The following is a 24,159-nucleotide window of genomic DNA, read 5'->3' as shown; positions in this document are numbered from 1 at the left end:
GTTTGACTCCAAATTGATCCTCGAACTCCAAATCACCATATTAAACCATTCTGGGACTTTAATATTCTTAATTTCATATTAAATTCTCTATTTGATCTAGTTCGAGGCTTAAATCAACTTTGTTGTACCTCTAGGTACAATATTGACTTTTGTGAATTTTTCAAGACTCTCCTAGCAAGCAAACATGCTATCCATCACATGTATGTTATGACAAGTATTTTATAGAGTCAGGCTTGACATCTTTTCCCTTGGATCAACCATATGATCCTTCTTCATGACTGATTTCGACATCCGATTAAATATTAATATTTTAATATTATTTTATTAATAAAATAATATTTTATTATAAAAATTTTATCTTGTCTCTTTGATTCCTAGAGTTCCTTATTATGCCTCAATTCTCATTCAACCAACTTTATTTATCACCATATCAAAGTATGGGGCATTTCAATCTCCACCACTTAAATAGAATTCGTCCTCGAATTCACGTCGATGTTGCGTTATCAATCTCCTTCTATGATCCTATTCCTCTTTTTTTTTTTCCTTCTATAGGGACATTCAATTTATTTACCTCGTTCACCTTCAATTCAATTAAATGCTTTATTTATGGTAATTATTATCCTTTGAAGCTAGATCAGCAGTACCTTTCACAATCATGATTTCTTATATCGAGTCACCAAGCATACCTTTATCACCCTTATTAAATTTGAACCATAACTTCATCTCAATTATACCGATTTTGATCACCTATTATACTTACTTATATATACCTAATCATCATTTTATTAACTTGCTCCATGCCAAAATTTTTAACCTTGATTCATTCATCTTATGCTTTTCCATACACTTCCTTTAATAGAGTTCCATTAAGAACTTAAACAATTCAAGGCTTACCTTCAAAGTCACTCATAACTCTAATCATTCATTGCATGCCTGATAACACTTTAGCTTACCGATCTCCTCTGGCATTATTTCAAAATCTCCCAATTACTGAGAACAATTCTTCACCTTAGTTAGTCAAATTATCAATTTCATATATACATATGTACATGCATTTTGAAATGTCAACATCTCTCATTATGTATAGGGATCCATGTGTTCACATGCCTTGGACTACATTCCCCTTTATTCATCCGCATCCCAATCTTAGATTCAATATAATAATTCTTATAGTGCATGTCAACCTTCTTATTATACTTGCGTACAACTTCATATCATTCATATCCTTTCCAACCATATGCTTAAATTTCCTTGTACTATATATCATTGCATCACAATGTCATCTCCATTGAATTATAATCTATTATGCATGTATGCTTTATAATCCTATTGATGCCTCAAAGATTTATCTTAACTTGATCATTGCATCTCATGCAATACCACAATTCCTAAGAGTCATCCTTTTTCTTTGATTATCCTTCATACCTCTACATTACCTTGTATCTTTCTTGCATTACGATATTGATTTGTCACTTAAGACTCAAACTCATTTGAATCATGTATGCCTCAAGCATTTTCGAATTCCAATTTCCATAATGTATTAGGAAAATTTCATTATCTGACTTCATTTTCAAGGTTAACTTCTATCATCCTTTGTTCCACTCTTTCATATGAACATAACATCATTCTTCCTTAACCAATTTATAAATTGTACTTGAAATTGTAAAACTTAAAACTAGATTCTCCTCAAGTATTTTTCAATATTAATACTAATATCACTCTCAGCTTACAGCTTCCTTTTTATAATCACATAACTTAGTGCTTGCTTTAACGAGATCCAGAGCAAAGCTTCACTTGAGTATTTCCTTGGGAATATCTATCTTAAACTTATGTCTCACAACAGATGATTACTTAACTCGTGACTTAGCCATTTGACTCCTCAACAAGTTTCAAAATCACACATCTTATACTCATCTCGTATAATTTATAATTCTTCCTCAAAGGTATTTAAATATTCTTGAAACACCTAATCACTTAGTTGCTCTTTCATACTCCAAGTATATCATTTCCATAAAGGCATGCTGTAAAACCCAACCCTATAAATACATGTCATGACATACATGCACTGAGTAGCATGTTATTATGCTAGGAAAGCACATAAGAAAAGACGAAACCCGATATCGTACCTAACGGTACACTTGAGTTGATTTAACCTCGAACTAGTTCAAATAGGAATTGTAGGATGAAATTTAATATTTTATAGTTCAGGAATGACTAAAAATGATTGTTCGGAGTTCGAGGGTTCATTTGGGGTAAAATTAGAAATTTTGATATTCAAGGGCAAAATCGTCATTTTGCCACCTAAGATAATAATTTGATCATGGAGTGAAATTTTTGACCAAGATTAACTATTTGGAGTATAATTTAATGATAGGAAGTGAAAAAGTTTAATTCTGGTGATTTTTGGAGTGTAGGGGCAAAATCGTAATTTTGCCACCCATGGACAAAATTTGAGATTTTGAGAGAATTTTGATCAAATTTGACAAATTGGAGAATGGTATGAGTATAAGGGATGAAAAATATGTCTATGGGCAATTTTTCAATTTTTGGGGCAAAAATGTAATTTTTGACTTTTACGGGGGCAAAAGTGTAAATTGCAAAAATTACTCCACCGAGACTTTGGATGAGTCTGAGAATTTTATCTAAGCTATGAATATATGAGACAAGTGTATGGTGAAAATTTGGAAACAAATGGATGAAATTTTAAAAATGGGCCAATGGGAAAGTGACACATGGCATTTTTTTAATGAAATAATATTATTTTAATGAAAAGTCAGCCATTTAAACCCAAATTTTGAGTGCTGGCCGGCCATAAGGAAGAAAAACAGAGGAAATAGAGAGGAAAGGAAGAAGAAAAGAAAAACCAAAGAGAAACAAGAAAATTCAAAGAGAAATTCGCGGTTTTCGACCGTTTACGCGTCTAACGGTAAGATTTTTCGATTTTAGCTTGATTTCTACCTTTCCTATGCCTTTATTTCCATTTAGCATGCTTGAGGAGAGAGATCAAAAAGTGATATCAAGGGCTGGACGAAATTCTAGGAGAGAGAAATTGAAATTTTTAGGTTTTGATTTTTAGTTAAATTGATAGTTTTAGTTAGTTAAATGTGTTTAGAAATTAAATTGGGCAAGAAATCATTAAATTTTCACAATACCCACTCTTGGCTGGATGCTCAATGCTGTACAATGATGATGAATTGATTTTATTCTAAGGGAAATGAAGAGAAAATGATGAAAAACGATTAAACGTGATAGAAAAACAAAGTAGAAAATTTACCGAGTTAATGTCCCATTTTTGGCCGAATTTTCCAAGGAAGGGAGTGAGCTGATTTTTGTTGTTTTTAGAAGGTTATTGGCTGATATTTGATGGTTAGAAATGTTGGAGAGAGAATGGGATGATTTAGAGCTAAAATGGAGCGCGTTAGCAATTTATCGGGCAAAGTGCCAAAAATAGGTTAATACCGCATTTAAGCCGTTTTAGGCTATTGCATTTCATACCATGCATTAGTATAGGATTTAAGTTAATTATATAGTGATTTAGCATCAATGTGATGAATTGTGTAAATTTTTGTAATGTGTCTAGGAGGAGAGCCTTCCGGAAAAGGCAAAGAAGTCGTACCCGACGAGTAGTGATCGGGGCGCTTAGAAAGCTTTTAGTTTGTACAAACGGTGAGTAAACTTATTATTATTGTAAATTATCTAGAGTTTATTTTAAATGCCCTTTATGTATTTTATGAAATGAGAACGAGATTAAAACGGGATTTTTGATGTTTTAGGAATAAATGTGACAAATAAAAATATATTGTATTGATTATGAAATTGAGTAATTGGAGGCTACAAATTGACTTGAAAAATATATATTTTCCTAGGAATGGCTTATGAGAAATGAGTATATGTGGCTATATTTTGTGAATGCATTGGGAAATTTATGTAAGTTGTTTTACTATGCAGGCTGGATAAATAAATAAAAGCCACGTTATACTGTCGAAATTTTATTAAAATTGGTGGGTTAGTCACTGCAGTGACGGGTTTCCGTGGACTGCCTATTAGAGGGGCACGGTAAACCCAGTTATATAGTTACTCCGGTTGTAGAGGCGAGGAGGGTAACTCCTGGGGTAGTATTAGAGCTCACTTCACGTCGAACCCCCACGTGAATGTGTAACTCGGCCAACGCCAAGGGACGGCTTGTTTTAAAAATAAAAATGTGTTTCACGTGTGAATATTTTAACACCCTTGGCGGACTCGGTTAGATACCTCGGCCAAGGTATCCCCGAGGATTAGTTTTGGCTTGAGCCTTGTTTTAATAAAAGCCATAAGCCTTAACAATTGTTTTGGTAAATTACAAATACTTTGTGGTTTAAGAAATAAATTGAAAACATTATGAAATGAGTTGAAATTTGTTGTTTAAACTTGCCTCCATTTTACTCGCCTTTAGATATTTATGATAATGTCTGTTTACTCATTGGGATTGCAAAATCTCACCCAACTCCTTTCCACCCATTTCAGGTTCAGTATAGACTGTAGATAGCTGATCTCATCGAGGACTACTATTGGATCTGCATTTTCCAAACCGTAGGTTCACAGTCCTCTTTACTTTTGTTTATTCGGGGGCCCTCTGGTTATTGTAAATTAAATTAAATATTTTGGCTTACTGTATTTCAGTATGTATAAATTTATTTAGCTTTTACGCTAAAAAAATTATTCACGTATAACTTTATAAATATTGTTTTATAAGAAAATAGAATATTTCCCTTAATATTTCTTTTATTTTCTTATTTTATTCAAATAATCGTAATTTCGTTTTAAATGAAGAGTTTAGACTTTTGAACTCATTTTGAATATGAATTATGTATTTTGTACTTGTATATTACGTTTTAGCCAATTTTGAAATTTTTGAGAAAAAATGACCAAAATACCCCTATGTGGCGAAAATTTTATTTTGATTGTTTTTGATCTAAAATAGTATATATTCTCTAAAGACTCGATATCTAACAATGATTGCTCACAAGAAAGGAAAGAAACTGATATGTAAACCTTGCGGGGTTCCGGTTGGCATTCCGGATAATGAGTGTCAATCGGGACGTCGCGGCGATTGTCATGGGCCTGAGGGAGGTTCCGGGTCGTGACACATGCACTTGCTCACCAAAATATCTACATGCATGCTCAACTACGCATGCTGCAACTTATCTCCAAAAGTTTCTATCATACCCAGTAATTTACTTGTGTTGTCACTAATCCTTTCCTTTCAACAAGGTCAAAACAAGATTAGTAAATTCTTGTAATGATACTCTATATAAGCTGGTTTTCTATACTAGTCTCGTAATTCTTCATTCACACTTTTATCATTTAGTATCTCATCTCAATATAGTCATCTCAAGAATCTTTCAAAAATTTTTTTAATTATATGCCCATATACAAGGCAATAAAGAAGCTTTTCAATTCATTAGGTAGACATTCTCCAGAATATTTAAGACTCCTAGATAACAAAACGTAATGACCACTAACCAAAATTTAATTTGTAAGCTCATTATCGTGTCACTCCCATCTTACTCATGCATTATAGGCGTGAGGTATTCGAAGCATTACAACGTTGAAAAGTCAATGTTGAAGTACTGTAACTATTAGAAATTTTCTTCATCAAAACTATTTGTCTACATTCAAAGTCACCACATCAATCATTCTCAACTAGTGGGTTTCCTTTCTAAACATATATCATGAGTTCCATAAGTATAGGTACCTTCTATTTTCTTGTCATACGCACTAAGCCAAGTTAATACTTTTAACTCATGTCATCTTTTGACTTTCATCATCATTCATAAAATTCTACCTCAAAACATCCTTTCCATTCGATGTAATAAATTCATGATACATATACCACTCCACACATAAGTTGCTTACTATCTACAACTTTTCTCAAATTTATTGTCATATCTATCTAATTATCCTCCTTGTCTTGTACTCCATTAATCTTATTGACTTTCGAAATAATTAACTACGAAAACAACTCAGCTTCCTCCTCACTTTATTCTCGCAATCCTTACTAAATCAAAATTTTATATTCCCCATATTCCATAATTTAACTTCATTGGGTTATATTTATGCCTAATTATTACCTCATAGTGTCATAACATTACTAAGTAATCCTCTTCATACTTAAATTGCAATCATCAACTTAATCACGTTATCCTTTTCGAATGTCACTTATAACCTTATTGCTTCCTCTTATACCCTTCCTCAATAATTATATTACCAATTTATCTCTGTCATAAAGAAAATTTCATATCCATCCCGTCATTTAAATAGCTACTTTATATTACATTCTAGTCATACACTCTTAAAGCCAGACTATTTTTACTTCTTTGTACAGATAATTATTATCTCCTTTACACTACATCTACTTAGAGTTAAGGTAGTGCAAAATCCTATAGAAATTTTACATGTCATTGGGATCATTATCTTAATCTGATCTTATCAGAAGATCTACTCCGAGTCCTTCTTAAGATCTTCTTCCGGGTTCTCCTCCTCTTGAGATCTCCTCCTTTGCTCTTCAATCCAGGCTTGTTGTCTTCTCTAAAATTCCTCAGCACTCACCAGTGCAGCATCTCTTCCACATTCGAGAGGAAAATGTTGTACACTTGACACCTTTCTAAGAGGTTTACTTGTAACTGTTTCTTTCTCCTCATTCTTTTCTAGTTGTCCCCTTAAATTTCTCCCACAGCCTGGTGGAAAGTGTCAGACAACTATCACGCTCTTCCTAGAACGAATATATCCCTTTGCAATTTGTTCCCTCGTCCATTCTCTATGGTGCTCTCTAGGTTATTCAGAAAGGAAATCTTGTTCAGTTTTCGATGTATTGGAGCTACTTTCACTTTCAAAATTCTCACTACTCTTGAAGCTCCCCTTATTATGAACCCATTCTGATAAGTTCTTAGGAATTCTATTATCAGGAAATCGAGATGGACCACCTTCTGAATCACTTGGATCAGGGCGCCATTTGCTTCTAGCCGTAGAATCTAGAGATCCCTCGCTAGCATTATGAAGGGTATCGGGTCTACTGCCTCTTCTAGACATAGTGTGTATGTCACCCGTGCACCTCACAATCTATACATGACCAAGTAGTAATTACTTAATTCTTTACGCATCGCAAGAGTAGATAGGTTTCTATATATAGATGTATGCGTTCTATTCAATCTAACCTAACTCAACTTAACTTAACTGGACTTGGGGCCACACTGACACTATAAATTTTAAAACAACTTTAAAACAGTTTTAAACCAACTTTAAACCCAAAAGTTCTGATCTTTAAAACCAAAAGCTCTGATACCAATGTAATTGTCATGACCTGGAACTCCCCTCGAGCCCGTGACAACTGCCGCTGTGCCCTGATGGGCACTCATCTTTTGGAATGCCAACTGAACCCCACAAGGTTTAATATCAATTTCTCATTTCCCCTGACGAGTAACCGTTGCCAACTTTTATGTTCTAAAGGATTTTAAGCTATTTCCAACTTTAAACTGATAAAATAAAAATTTTTGTCTCACAGGGGCATTTTGGTCATTTTTCACTAAAAATTTCGAAACCAATTAAAAATGTAGTAAACAAGTACCAATCGCATAATTTACAATTAAAAATAAGTTTAGGTATCTAAAATCTTTATTTAAAATGAAATTATAATTACTTGAATCTAATAAGAAGATAAAACAAAATATTCAATAAAATATTTTACTTTCTTATAAACAGAAATTTTGGAGTTGTGTAAATACTTTTTGTAATGTAAAAACAAAATAAATTCATTCATATTGTAACGTAATAAACTATTAAATTTACAATATCAAGTGGGCCCACGACAACTAGAATTAAAGAAACTGTGAACCTACTGTATGGAGGACGCTAATCCAATAAAAGCCCTTGATGGAATCAGCTATCTACAGCCTACTCTGAGCCTGAAATGGGTGGAAAGGAGGGTGGTGAGATTATAAAATCCCAGTGAGTAAGCAAACATCATTTAAAACAGACAATTAAAATATCCCATCACAACACGTATTTCACAATTTGAAAATTCATCCCAACCCATGCAAACGGTTGTATTTCATTTAATTTCTCATTAAGGCTTATGACTTCCATAAACAATTGGCTCATGCCATCAAATAGTACTCGATGACACCTTGATCAGAGGCGTACACTCGAGCCCGCCAAGGCTGTTAAAATTTCGTATACACTTAAAACATATTTTTAGTTTGAGAAAAACACAGTCGTTCCTTGACGTTGGCTGAGTTCCCCTTCATGTGGTGGTTTGGCATGAAGTGAACCCTAAGCTTTACCCCAGGAGATACCCTACGTGCCTCTCCGTTCGAGGTAAGAATATAATGGGGTTTACCTTGCCCCTCTAAAAGGCTAGTCCACAGAAACCCCCTACTGCAATGATTCATTAATATATATAATCCACCATACAATAAAGTTCAAAAACATGATATGGCAATTATTGTAATTCACAACCTTTTAAGGCTAAATACACATTTCATATATTTCAACACAAACACAAATTTAGCCATTCATGCAAATACTATCATAAGCCATTCGATTCAAATCATAAATTTAATTCATAACAAATGGTCTCCAATTACTCTATTTTTCAAAATCATCATTCAATTTTAAAACAATTTATAAAATCTTTTCATGTAGACACATTTTATTTGTAAAACTCAAGATTTACCATTTAAACTCATTTTCATAAAATTTCACCAAAACCAATTAAAAACACACTTTAGATAATAAAAATGATGGTAAGGTTACTAACAGTACTAGGAGTTCGATATACTCTTATTCTCGATCTTCGGGCATAATCTCTCTACCCTTGTTAGAGGGCTCACCACCTATACATCATACGTGACACGAATTTCAATAAATTGTGTCAATTTATCATAAACTATTTCAGGCTCTCTAAATCTAAATGAATGCATGCGATGAGATGCAAAATGTCTGATTAATCACTTAAATGTGATATTCGACCTAAGTCACACTATACTCGGTATAGTCGGCTAAAATCTCCAATTTAACTCCGAATCAATTCTTCTCACTTTCTACACTCCAATTATACCTAAATTACCTCAGTAATTGTGAATGAGATTCAATTTATCAGTCCCGGGTCAATAATCACACATGTCTACACATTAGGTAAAAATTCAGATTTTCACACCAAAATTTTCCATTTAATTTCTAGCCTCACCAAACATCAAATATCACCCAAATATTATGAAATATCATCAATTTCAACTACAATATCCTCCCTAGAAAATTTGGCCAATAATGGTAATAGGGGAAAATGAATTCTTTTCTTGTTGTTTTGTTTCTAAATATGCTAAACTAACTAAAAACACTAACATAACTTAAAATCAAATCAATCTAACTTCATTCTCTCTCCATACCCATTTGGGCAGCCATGAATTCACCATGAAAACATGAGATTTAACCATGGAAAATAAGGAGAAATGAATGGGAAAGGTAGATCACAAGTCAAAATCAAGAAATTTTACCTTTGATTGCTTGATTCTTTGAAATCCACCAATTTTCCTTTAATTTTCCCACCTAGGTTTCTTGTTTTTCCTTCCTCTCTTTGTCTTACCATGGCCGGCCACATGAAGAGAAAATGGGATAAATATGGGCTGATTTTAATGGAAAATAATAAAATATTCTTACTTGACACGTGGCATGTTTCCATTGGTCTATTTTTAAAACTTTAAAAATTTTAATCCTTTTTATCTCCACCACACAATTAGTCAATGGTCAAAATGAGGATAAGGGAAGACCATGTGCTGTACAAATGTCCTGGTGGTGGAAAATTACTGTTTTGCCCCTAGGGTGGCAAAATTACCATTTTACCCCTATGCTCTGAAAATACCTAGAATGAATTTTTTTTCACTTCTTAACCTCAAATCATACTCCAATAAGTCAAATGGGGTCAAAAAAAATCTTTTCTAAAAATTCTCATTTTGTCCCCAAGTGGCAAATGACCATTTTGCCATTAGATAGTGAAAATTCTGGTTTGACTCCAAATTGATCATCGAACTCCAAATCACCATATTAAACCATTCTGAGACTTTAATATTCTTAATTTCATCTTAAATTCTCTATTTGATCTAATTCGAGGCTTAAATCAACCTTTTTGTAACTCTAGGTACAATACCGACTTTTGTGAATTTTTTGGGACTCTCTTAGCTTGCAAACATGCTGTCCATCACATGTATGTCATGACAGGTATTTTATAGAGTCAGGCTTGACATCTTTTCCCTTACTTGGATCAACCATATGATCCTTCTTCATTATTGATTTCGACATCCGGTTAAATATTAATATTTTAATATTATTTTATTAATAAAATATTATTTTATTCTAAAAATTTTATCTTGTCTCTTTGGTTCCCAGAGTTCCTTATTATGGCTCAATTCGCATCCGACCAACTTTATTTATCACTATTTCAAAGTATGGGCCATTTTAGAGTCAATCTAATCTTAGTTAATTTTATACTTAATTTGGTGTTTATGTGATTAAGATAGGTTGTTATTGAATTAGTTGTTTTCTTGTAGGTGTTTAATGAAGGAAAACTATTAATAAAAGAAGGAGAGCAATTTTGTGGTGCATACTTTCACTGCATATGTTCTGGGATTTTACCCATAACTCTCTCTATAAAACTCTAAATGAGATGATTCTTTAACCATTGGAAAGATAAGAGAAAAAGATACAACTTTTATGTTTACCACTTCACCCAGTTCGGCCTAAAAGATGGTCAAACATCATGTTGAAGTTGAAGTACTGTAGCAATCCTAGAGCAATTACGATTTCTGCTATTTAAATGGTAAAGGCCGTGGCATTAGAGGAGGTAAATTGTGGCTCACATAGTCTGATGAGGAAATCCTAATTTGAATTGAGTGTTTTCTTCACCCAACTTGGCCCAACTTCAAAGCACTATATAAACAACATTTCAGAGGACTTTTAGGGAGAGAATGAAACACCAAATTGACAACTAAGAATCAAGCCACAAAGTCATTGAAGCTGAGAAAAAGTTGAAGGAGTCAAAAAGATTTAGAAGATCAAGATTACATTTCTTGAGTTTTATCTTTTTGTTATTCTCGTATTTTTCTTAGTTTGATTTGAATGTTCAAACTTAATTCGATGATAATGTGACTTGATGGGGAACTAAATTATTTATCTAAGATTATGATTGAACTCAATATGTAGTCTGATTTATTATCTCTCTTTTGCTTATGTTTGATAGATTTAAGTTGTTTACTTTATTCTGTTCTTCATGCTTCTAGTTGCCTGATCACCAATTAGATTGAGTTGAAAACTAAAGTTAAACCTTGACGAAGGAGATTTAGGTAGACCTTAAATAGAATATCGTATGATCAAATGCTTTTATTTGATTAGGTGATTTGATTTGCATATAAGGTCGACATACGTAGCTAGGATTAGAGCCTAAACTTAATAAATTTGCCTTTAATTTAATTTGCATAAATATATAGTAAATTAATTGGAAGAGACATTTTTATGAGAAACTAGACAGAGACTTGTAAATAATTTAGGACTCTAGGTTAGCAACTTAATCCATTAAGCTAAGTTAAAAAAGAGACGCAATAATCAGATGAAGTATTGAGGGACATCATAATCTTGGTCTAAAGTCAATTAGATTTAATAAAATAATTTTGCTAGTTAATTTAAATTAGTTTTAGTCATTAGTTTTTTAAAATTATTTTTCCTTTTCAATTTAATTTTTAGTTGTTTGGATAAAATTAAGGTGTTATAATTTTAGTAGTTAGCAATTAGGAATTAAAACAATTCTCTATGAGAATGATACTCTACTTTATTACTATATTACTTGTTAATGATACCTGTACTTGCATGAGAAATTAAGAACACTATCCATGAAAAATTTTTTAACAACGAATTCGAGATCAATGACAAAAAAAACTTACCAGTTCATAGTAGGAGGATAAAAGGGCGCAAAGAAAATGATGAAAGGTGACAGTGAATGTTTGTAAAGCCCGACCTTATAAAATACTTGTCATGACATACATGTAATGGATAGCATGTTTGCATGCTAGGAGAGTTCCGAAAAATTTACAAAAGTTGGTATTGTACCTAAAGGAACAGCAAAATTGATTTAAAGCTCGAACTAGATCCAATAGAGATTTTAGGATGAAATTGAAAATTTTACAGTTAAGGAATGACTTAAAATGGTGATTCGAAGTTCGAGGATTAATTTGGAGTCAAATCGAAATTTTCACTATCTAGGGGTAAAATGGTAATTTTGCCACCTAAGGATATAATTAGAATATTGGAAGAAGTTTTTGATCAAAATTGATCACATTTGACTCATTGGAGTATAATTTGAGGTTGATAAGTGAAAAAGTTGTAATTTCGGTATTTTTGGAGCGTAGGGGCAAAATGGTAATTTTGCCACTCCAGGGGCAAAACAGTAATTTTTCACCACCAGGACACTTGTCCGGCACATGGTCTTCCTTTATCCTCATTTTGACCTTTGACTAATCATGTGGTGGAGATAAAAGGTTTAAAATTTTAAAAGTTTTAAAAATGGACCAATGGAAACATGCCATGCGTCAAGTAAGGATATTTTATTATTTTCTATTAAACTCAGCCCATATTTATCCCATTCTTCTTCTCCATATTCGGCCAAGACAAAAGGAAAGAAAGGAAAAACAAGAACAAAACCTAGGTGGAGGATTTCAAGAGAAAAAGTGTGGAAAATCAAGGAAAACAAGTGAAAAAGGTAGGATTTTTCAATTTAAACTTGAAATCTATTTTCCTTAAGCATTTCTCCTTATTTTTCATGGTTAAATTACATGTTTTCATGATGAATTCATGGCTAGTGAAAATGGGCATGGAGAGAGAAAGATGTTGGATTGATTTGATTTTAAGTTATGTTAGTGTTTTTAGTTAGTTTAGCATATTTAGAAGCAAAACAACAAGAAAATAATCCATTTTCCCCATGAATCTTCATTGGCTGAATCTTCCTTGATGTGTGTGGGTGATGGATTGTTATAATTTCAAGAGAAATGGCTTAGAAAATGATGAATAATGGTGAGAAAATTAAGCAGGAAAAATCACGATGTTAGTGCACTGTAATGGCCAAATTTTTCCATGAAGTAATGGGAGGGTTTTGATGCTGAAATTGATGTTATTTGAATAATGTTTGGTGAATTGAGGTATTAGAAAAGAAATAGAGTAATTTTGGATTAAATTGGACGCATTAGTAATTTAATCGAGTGATAAGACGAATTAGGCCGATACCGAATTTAGATAGTTACTAGCGCATTTTTGCATTCCATATCATGCATTAGTAGTTTAAATTAGTTTAATTTCAATTTTGTACCAATGTAGTAAGTTTCTCGATTTTGTACTATGTCAAGGTGGTGAGTCCTCCGATAAAGGCAAGGGCATTGCACCCGAGGACTAGTAGTCTGAGTATTTTGAAATCTGCACTTTAGACATTGTGAGTAAACTTACTGTCATTTTAATTATCTAGGGTGCTGTTTAGATGATTTCATGAATTCTATGGAAAAATGGATTTGAAAAGGTAAATTTTCATGTTTTATGAATAAAGGTGTTATAATGAAATTAATTTATAAATTCTTTTGAAATTAATAATGATTTTGAAAAATAGAATACACGGAGACTGTTAATTGTGGCAATTTGATTGTTTAAATTGATGGCTTATGTTATATTGTTATTGTGTTGGCATGACTGGCTGGGCTGTGTTTTATGAATCGTATGAATTGTTTTATTTTACCCTTGCAGGCTGGGTAGTATTTCATTAGCCCTGTCATGTTGTCAAAATTTTATTATATAGTAGATTATATATTAATTAATCACTGCAGTAGGGGGTTTCTGTGGACTAGCCTTTTAGAGGGCCACAGTAAACCCCATTATATTCTTACCTCGATCAGAGAGGCGCGTAGGGTATCTCCTGGGGTAAAGTTTAGGGTTCACTTCACGCTAAACCACCACGTGAGGGAGAACTCAGCCAACGTCAAGGAACGACTATACTTTTAAACAAAAAAAAATGTGTTTTATGCGAAATGTGAATTTTTAATAGCCTTGGCGATCTCGGTAGGATGCCTCGGCCAAGGTGTCCCGAAGAATGGATTTATGGCACAAGCCTAGTTTTTATGATATTCATAAGCCTCTTCACATATTTTGAATGAAAAGTACTCTAATGCTGTGACCCAGTTTACGATGATTTACTTTATTGTCTCCATGTACTCAACTCTAGATGTTTATGATGATGTCTGTTTACTCATTGAGATTTTATAATCTCACCACCCTCCTTTCCATCCATTTCAGGTTCAGTATAGATTGTAGATAGCTGATCTCATCGAGGACTACCGTTGGATCTGCATTTTCAAAACTGTAGGTTCACAGTCCTATTTACTTTTGTTTATTTGGGGGCCATCTTGTTATTGTAAATTAAATTAAATATTTTGGCTTACTGTATTACAGTATGTATAAATTTATTTAGCTTTTACGCTTCAAAAAAATTATTTATTTACGTATAACTCTAAAAATATTATTTCATGAGAAAATAAAATATTTTACTTAATATTTCCTTTATTTTCATATTATATTCAAATAACCATAATTTTGTTTTAAATGAAGATTTTAGACTTTAAAACTCATTTTTGATTATGAATTATGTGTTTTGTACTTGTATATTACATTTTAGCCAGTTTTGAACTTATTGGGGGAAAATGACTAAAATACCCCTATGAGACGAAAATTATTATTTTATTTGTTTTGAGTTGGAAACAACTTAAAAATCTTTTAGAACATGATTTTCGACAACGGTTACTCACGAGGGAAATGAGATACTGATATTAAGCCTTGCGGGGTCTTAATCGACATTCAAGGTAATGAATGTCTATCGGGATACCGCGACGATTGTCATGGGCTCGAGGAGAATACCGGGTCGTGACAATTCGATTGGTATAAGAGCTTTTGGTTTTAAAGATCAAAGCTTTTGGTTTTAAAGTGATTTTAAAAATTTACAATATCAGTGTGGCCCTAGATGAAGTTAGGTTAGGTCGAATAAAATGCATGCATTTGCATATAGAGCCTAAGGTTGCCTAAACTTGCTCACATTCTTTTATAGATTATAATGCCTCCTCGACGTGGACTCCCACCTCTCACTAGATCGGTTGGGAGGGAAAGAGGTTGTTCCCAATGTCGTCAGCTAGATGCAGTAAAGGAGGAATTGATTGCATCCACCATTCGGGCAGCACCTACTGTTGAGCAAGCTAGGACTCCTGCACATTCTCCACATCCTCCGCCATCTACTAGTATTCCCGCCATGCCTACTGAGGTAGCACAAGCATTGGCAGCTTTCTTTACCGAAATGGCTGGTCAAGCTCAAATTGGTCAGGTTCCACCTATAGTGCCTCCAGCTACTCCTTCAGTTCTGCCTATACAAGATGTATCCATTTTCCAAGAAGCTGAAGGAAACTAGGCAATTGGGTTGTGTGTCTTTCACGGGTGAGTTGGATGCCATTGTGGCAAAGGACTAGATTAATCAAGTTTCAAAGACTCTCTTTGATATGAGATTAGACGACAAAATGAAGCTAATGGTGGCTACGAGATTATTAGAGAAGAGGGCTCGTACTTGGTGAAATTCAGTGAAGTCCCGTTCCACTACTCCTCAGACATGTCTGACTTCCTTAGAAAATTTGATGGTCAATATTTCACTTACTTTCATCAGAAAGAAAAGAAAAGAGAATTTCTGAGCTTGAAACAATTGAAACAAGGAAATCTAACTGTAGAGGAGTACAAGACTTGTTTTAATGAGTTGATATTATATGTGCCGAATCTGGTGAAATCTGAGCAAGATCAGGCCAGTTATTTCAAGGAAGGGCTCCATAATGAGATTAAAGAACGGATGACAGTGACTGGTAGGGAGCCACATAAGGAGGTGGTACAGATGGCTTTATGGGCTGAGAAGCTCGCGACTGAGAATATGAGGATTTGGACCGAGTTTGCAAAAAGAAGAAATCCTTGTGTATCTTCTAGTCAACCACCAAAGAGAGGCAAGGACTCAGCGACTTCAAGGAGCACTACTTCTGTTTCAGTGACATCTCCTCGACCTCCATTTCCACCATCACAATAGAAACCTTCGAGGTTTAGCAGATCTGCTATGACTGGTTTTGGGAAGAGTTCCGGAGGTTCTGACAGATGCAAAAATTGTGAGAATTATCATGTTGGGCTGTGTAAGGGGCCTACACTATGTTTTCATTGTGGTCAGCCGGGTCATATTAGGAGTAATTGCCCACGATTATGATGAGCCACTGTAGCTGCATCATCTCCACCAGCTCGCACTGATATACAGAGGAGAGATTCTTCTGGGTTACCACCAAGATAGGGAGTAGCCATACAGTCCGGTGTGGAGAGTAATACCCCGGCACATCCACCTTCGAGAGCACAAACTCGTACTTCGACAAGAGTTTTCGTAGTGACGGAAGATGAGGCACGAGTCCGACCTGGAGCAATGATAGGTACTATGTCTTTATTTGATAAAGATGCTTATGTTTTGATAGATTCTGACTCAGATAGATCTTATGTGAGTATGACATTTGCATCAATTGCTTATAGAAACCTATCACCATTAGAGGGAGAAATTGTAGTGCATACCCCTCTAGGAGAACAGTTGATTAGAAATACTTGTTATAGAGACTATGAGGTAAGGGTAGGTGAGGAAGAATTTAGGGGTGACTTAATTCCTCTAGAGATCTTGGATTTTGATCTAATATTGGGTATGGACTGGTTAACTGCACATCGAGCGAACGTAGATTGTTTCTGAAAAGAAGTTGTTCTTCGAAATTCGGAAGGAGTAGAGATTGTATTTGTAGGGGAACGTCGAGTATTATCGTCCTGTGTAATCTCGGCCATCAAAGCTTTAAAATTAGTGCAGAAAGGGTATTCGACTTATTTGGCTCAAGTGATTGATACTTCAAAGGGGGAACCTAAGTTAGAGGATGTCCCAATAGTAAGTGAGTTTCCTGATGTATTTCTTGATGAGTTATCGAGACTACCTCTTGATCGAGAGCTTGAGTTCCCTATTGACTTACTTCCGGGTTACTGCACCTATTTCTATCCCTCCATATAGAACGGCTCCAACAGAGTTGAAGGAACTGAAAGTCTAATTGCAAGATTAGGTGGATAAGGGTTTCATTCGCCCTATCATTTCTCCTTGGGGAGCACTAGTTCTATTTGTAAAGAAGAAGGATGGCACTCTTCGATTGTATATCGATTATCGTCAGCTTAACTGAGTGACCATCAAAAATAAATATCCTTTATCTTGGATTGATGATCTTTTTGATCAATTACGAGGCGCTATTGTGTTCTCTACGATTGATTTGAGGTCTGGGTGTTATCAATTGAAGATTAAGGAGCAGGATGTACCCAAGACTGCTTTCAAGACGTGTTATGGGCATTATGAGTTTTTGGTGATGCCGTTTGGTTTGACTAATGCCCCGACAGTTTTTATGGATCTTATGAACAAAGTGTTCCATCCATACTTAGATAAGTTCGTGATAGTATTAATAGATGACATCCTGGTTTATTTGAAGAATGATGATGAACATGCTATCCACTTGCCCATTGTGTTGCAAACTTTGCGTGAGAGGCAACTCTATGCTAAGTTCTCTAAATGTGAGTTCTGGTTGAAGGAAGTGGTTTTCTTGGGACATGTTGTGTTTGGAGCTGGAATTTATGTCGATCCCAAGAAGATTAAGGCAATCTTACAATGGGAGCAACCGAGAACGGTAATTGAGATTCGTAGTTTCCTTGGCTTAGCCGGTTATTATCGGAGATTTGTTCAGGGATTTTCATTGATAGCAGCTCCTCTGATTCGTTTAACTCGTAAAGGAATTAAGTTTGAGTGGGATGATGTTTGTGAGAATCGATTTCAGGAGCTAAAGAATCGGTTAACCTCCGCTCCTATTTTAACACTTCCTGTTAATGGAAAAGAATTTGTGGTGTACAATGATGCATCTAAGTTGGGATTAGGGTGTGTATTGATGCAGGATGAGAAAGTAATAGCTTATGCTTCCCGGCAGTTGAAGAAGCATGAGATGAATTACCCTACTCATGACTTGGAGTTAGCAGCAGTAGTCTTCGCATTGAAGATTTGGAGACATTATTTATATGGTGAGTGTTGTCGGATTTTTACTGATCATAAAAGTTTAAAATATTTGCTCACCCAGAAAGAGCTTAACTTGAGACAAAGACGATGGTTAGAGTTGATTAAGGATTATGACTTGGCGATTGATTATCACCCTAGAAAGGCAAATGTTGTAGCGGATGCCTTAAGTCGTAAATTCTCATCGTCGTTAGCAACACTTTGGAGTTCTTATTTTCCGATGTTACTTGAGATGAAGTTTCTAGGAGTACATCGACTCCTAGAACTGTGAGTAAACTTATTATCATCTTAATTATCTAGAGTAGTTTTATACAATTGTGTGATTTTATGGAAAATGAGTTTAAATGGTAAATTGCTATGTTTTAGGAGAAATTGTGATTTTATAAAATAATTTTATAAATTTTCTGAAAAATTGAATTCTAGTTTTGAAAATAGAGTAATTGGAGACTACTTACTTGTGTTGTAAATTTATGATTTTAAATTGAATGGCTTATGATAATAAATGAGCATGAATGGCTAAACTGATTTATGGTGTTAGAATTATTTGTACTGTGTATTCAGCTTTGAGAGGTTAGGTTGCGATAAATTACCATGTCATGTAGAAAAAGATTTTATAAATCAGGTGGTAGATAAAATAATCCATAATCCCTGGAGTGGAGGTTCTATGGACTAGCCTAAGAAACGGGGCACATAATTAGATATACCTTACCTCGATCGAAAAGCCATGGGAAGGGTATCTCTAGAGGTAAAGATTTGAGTGCACTTCACGTGGACCACCGCGTGAGAGTTGAATAATGGTGAGGATAGAACCTTACTTGCTAGTTTTGTTGTGAGACCTTCATTGTTGGATCAAATTAGAGAATTATAGAAATCTGATGATGAGTTGAGACAGGAAGTTCAAAAGCTGCAAGATGGAGAAACTAGTGAGTTTAGACTCAGTGATGATGGTACTTTGATGTTTAGAGACCAAGTTTGCATCCCTAAGGATAACCAATTGAGACAAGCGATTTTAGAAGAAGTTCATTCTTCCGCCTATGCTTTACATCCCAGAAGCACCAAAATGTATCGGACTATTAAGGAAAGTTATTGGTGGCCGGGTATGAAACAAGACATAGCAGAGTTTGTAGCAAAATGTCTCACATGCCAACAAATCAAGGCGGAGCATTAAAAATCGTCAGGTACTCTTCAGCCTTTACCGATTCCTAAATAGAAGTGGGAACACGTGACTATGAACTTTGTATTAGGTTTGCCGCGGATACAAAGTGGGAAGGATGCTATTTGGGTGATTGTGGATAGATTGACTAAGTCCACCCCTTTTTTGGCTATCCATAGCACGTATTCTATTGAGAAACTGACAAAACTTTATATAGATGAGATTGTGAGATTACACGGAGTTCCAGTTTCTATTGTGTCAGATCGAGACCCTCAGTTTACTTCTTGATTTTGGCCAAAATTTCAGGAAGCTCTCGAAACTAAATTAAGATTTAGTACTGCCTTTCATTCGTAAATAGATGGTCAATCTGAGAGAATTATTCAGACTTTACAGGATATGTTAAGAGCTTGTGTCATTGACTTTATTGGGAGTTGGGACAAACACTTGCCATTGGTAGAGTTCGCGTATAATAACAGTTTTCAATATAGTATTGGGATGGCACCATACGAGGCTTTGTATGGAAGGAAGTTCCCAGTCTTCAAGCACAATCTCTGTAGTTTTACCAGTGTAATTTGCTCACCACCTATCCACAATGTACAATACATAATTCACCACATTAATGCTTGACCATTATAAAATAAATTCAGGCTCGGTGTATATGCATGATATGATATGCAACTTATCCGACTACCGCTTAAATGCAGTGTTGACCTAATTCGGCCTATTACCCGATTAAATGATAATTCTGTCCGTTTTGGCTCCAAATTGCCCCATTTCATTTTTAATATTTCAAGTCACTAAATACAATTTCAATAATCTAAAATTTAGCCTAACAACCCTCACAATCCTTCTTGAAAATTTCGGACATTGTGGTGCACTATCACTAAAAATTTTCCCATTCCATTTTCTCACCATAAATCATCATTTCATCAATTTTTCAACCAATTCACTTGATCACAAAATCAATTCATTACTTCTACACTTCACATAGGGTTCGACCATTGAAGGTTCATGGGGAAAATGAATTCTTTTCTTGTTGTTTTGTTTCTAAACATGCTTAACTAACTAAAAACACTAACATAACTTAGAATCAAATCAATCTAACATCATTCTCTCTCCATACCCGTTCTAACCAGCCATGAATTCATCATGAAAACATGTAATTTAACCATGAAAAATGAGGAGAAATGCATGGGAAAGGTAGATCACAAGTCAAAATCAAGAAATTTTACCTTTTGTCACTTGTTTCCTTGAATTTTCACCAAATTTCCTTTGAATTTCTCCACCTAGGGTTTTTGTTTTTCTTTTCTCCCTTTGTTCTTCTTTGCTCTTGGTTTGGCCGGCCATATGAAAGAAGTGGGCTGATTTTTATGCCTTTTTATAAAGAAACAATAAAATAATAAAAGCATGACACATGGCATTTCCTTATTAGTTCAAATTTTAAATATTTGACTTTTAATTCTTTAATTCTCCACCACACATTTCTCATGTTTATCCATTTCCATGATGAATAAAATCCCTTGGTCTTGACAAGTGTCGGGGGTGAAAATTTACCGATTTGCCCCCGAGGTGGTAAAATTACCATTTCACCCTTATACTTTAAATTATACCGAAAATAAAAAATTTTCACTTCTAAACCTCAAATCATACTCCAATACTCAAATCATACTCCAATAAGTCAAATGGGGCCAAAAAAGTCTTTTTTACAAATTCTCATTTTGTCCTCAGGTGGCAAATGACCATTTTGCCCCTAGATAGTGAAAATTCCGTTTTGACTCCAAATTGATCCTCGAACTCCGAATTACCATTTTGAGTCATCACTGGATTGTGAAACTTTTAATTTAGCCTTAAAATTTCTATTTGAACTAGTTCGAGGCTTAATCGACTTGTACTTCTAAGCACAATACCGGCTTTTAAATATTCTTCTAAGGCTGTTCAAATATACAATCACTCTATCAGTCTCATGTGTAACATGGTAGATAATTTAAGGTTGGGCTTGACATATAGTAAATTAATTGGGATATGTATTTTTATAAAAAACTTGATAGAGACTTGTAAATAATTTAAGATTCTAGGTTAGCAACTTAATCCATTAAACTAAGTTAAGAGAGAGAGACAATAATCAGATGAAATATTGAGGGATATTATAATCTTAGGTTTGGTAGTTAAGTGAGTTTTATTTACTATTTAATTTTAGTTTTAGTTTATTAGTTTTAGTTTTAGTTTATTAGTTTTAATTTTTTTTTATTTTAATTGTTTGGGTAAAATTAGGGTGTTAAAATTTTAGTAGTTAACAGTAAGAATTAAACAATTCTCTGTGGGATCAACACTCTACTCATCTCTATATTATTTTTACGATACGTACACTTGCGTGAGTAGAAAATTCAACAACATGAACCTATAAATAAAGGCATTATAGTTGATGGTTGACACACTAGAATAAGAAATGAAATAGAAGATCTTTTTACATTCTTACTGCTTCTCTCTAATATTCTCTTTCAAAGTTATATTTCACAACACTTTCAAAGTTATATTTTACAACAATTTATTCATTTTTGGACATTTCTTTCTCTCTCTACCCAATTGCCCTTCCCTCACTAAATTAAAAGGAATTTAAAGTTAAAAGAAAAAGAAAAATGAAAATGAATTTAAAATAAAAAGGTTTAAGTCTTAATTATAAATTATAAAAAGTTAATATTTTAAACTTAAAAATTAAATTAATATTTTAATTATAAATTATTAATATTTTGTAAATTAAAAAATAATCATATTAACATTTAAATAATAATTTATTAATATTTATTTATAAATTATTAAAGTAATAAATATTTTAATTAAAAAATTAATTATTATAATAAAATGTTATTTTTATCATTTATTATTTATTTCTTAATTATTTTTAAAATTATTCCTACCAACCAAACATTAGAATAATTTATAATAGCAATTCTCGTTCTATTTGATTCCAATGAACCAAACTATATAATAATTATTTATCTGTTATTCTATTCTTGCGAACCAAGCATACCTTTATGATTTTTTGTTGATAAGTTCTTGGGGGGTTTTTTGAGCAAGTGAGGCGCATTTTTTATAGGTTTTCTGTTGTATAGGGTACAGTTTTTTTTTTTTATTTCTGAAGCTCTTGATGACTGTCTAAGCCATGAGTTTGGTTTTTTTTTCTTCTTTTTTGTTGAAAGGCTCCTGGTGACTGTCTAAGACATTTAAATAATTTATTAAGTTATTATGAAAAAATTTTTACCATTCGAACAAAACTTTTCATAGAGATATTATTTTTAGTCAGTTCTGTACATAGTATTAACCTTTTTATTGAACTCTATGAATTTATGGACTTGAATGTTTAGTTTTAATGTGATATAAATGATTTTATTGAGTAACTTCACCCATTTTATCTGTATTGATACCCTTGATCTCACATCGTAAATTTCTTAAATTTACACAATAATCTTGTTTAGTTTTGTTAATATTCCTCATGCTTGCTAATATTTTGTATGACACTAATCTTTTAGTTGTTCAATCTAGAATGGAGCATGTTGAGAAAATATGATCACATAAAACTTATGAAAAAAAAATTTATTTCGCACAAACTTAAACTTTGACTTTGTGTTTACCTTCTCAAAATTTATGAAAAGGACCTCCAATAATTCTATTTTGAATGCTTTTCAAAATTTTTTAGTCCCAAAAACTAATAATGGGAAGCCATTACAAGATCGATCACACTTCACAACACAAAACCCCTTAAGCGGATGGAATACTTGAATCAATTTAAAACCCCTTTACTAGATAATTAGGTGCATTTTTCTTGAGTAGCTTTGCCTTAATTTAGTGCCAATCTCACAAATCCTTATGAAGCCTAATTTGGAAAGTGATATATAATTTGGATGAATTTAGGCCTAGAGCTTATCTTTTCTTGGTAAGCCCAAGTCAATAACTATCACGACCCAGTACTCTCTTCAAGCCCTTGACAACCACCGTGATGTTCCGATAGACATACCTTACACAGAATGTCAACCGAAACCTCGCAAGACTCTAACATTAGTTTTTCACCTCCCTTGTGAGCAACAGTTACTAAATATCATGTTTTAAAGGAGTATAGACTATTTTCAAATCAAAGACAATCAAAAAGTAATTTCTACCGCATAGGGGTATTTTGGTCATTTTTATCCAAAAATTTCGAAACCTGCTAAAAATATAATATATAAATGAAAAATATACATTTCATATATAAAAAAAAATTTCGGTATCTAAATCATCCATTTAAAGTAAATTTTTATCTAATAGAACTAAATAAAAATATTGGATAAAATATTTCATTTTCATATAAAACAATATTTATAAAATTCTACGTAAACAATTACTACAGCGTAATAACAAAATAAATTCATATACATAATACCACATAGCGCCAGGGTATACAAAAATATTTTACAATGACATGTGACCCCCAAAATAACAAAAATAAAAAAAACTGTAGACCTACGATTTCTAAGGAGGCAAATCCAAAAATAAACCCTCGACAAAATCGACTGTCTACAGACTGCTTTGAACCTGAAATGGGTGAAAAGAAGGGGGTGAGTTTTTATAAACCCAGTGAGTAAGCAAAGTTCATCTATAACATCTAAAGCCGAGTAAATACAGACAATTAAAACATCTCTTCATAATATGATTCATAACATTAAAGCTTATTTCAACCATATAAAACAATTACATTTCATCAAAAATAATCAGTAAGGCTTATGACTCTCTTAAAACTTGGCTCGAGCCAAAACTCGTACTCGGTGACACCTTA

At 33.5% G+C, this 24,159-nt stretch overlaps 1 long non-coding RNA gene across 1 annotated transcript; it reads left to right on the top strand.

The window, feature by feature from the left end:
• Positions 1-2,837: 2,837 nt before the first annotated feature.
• Positions 2,838-4,544, top strand: LOC148763539 (uncharacterized). Its single transcript, XR_016025186.1, has 3 exons — positions 2,838-2,926; positions 3,581-3,666; positions 4,504-4,544. It is a non-coding gene; the product is annotated as an uncharacterized LOC148763539 (long non-coding RNA).
• Positions 4,545-24,159: the final 19,615 nt, after the last annotated feature.

The sequence above is a fragment of the Theobroma cacao genome, chromosome 3 (assembly GCF_053813885.1).
Source record: "Theobroma cacao isolate CCN51 chromosome 3, ASM5381388v1, whole genome shotgun sequence".
Lineage (NCBI taxonomy): Eukaryota > Viridiplantae > Streptophyta > Magnoliopsida > Malvales > Malvaceae > Theobroma > Theobroma cacao.
Note: the sequence above shows the minus strand (reverse complement) of the source record. Positions and strands in the feature narration are given on the sequence as shown.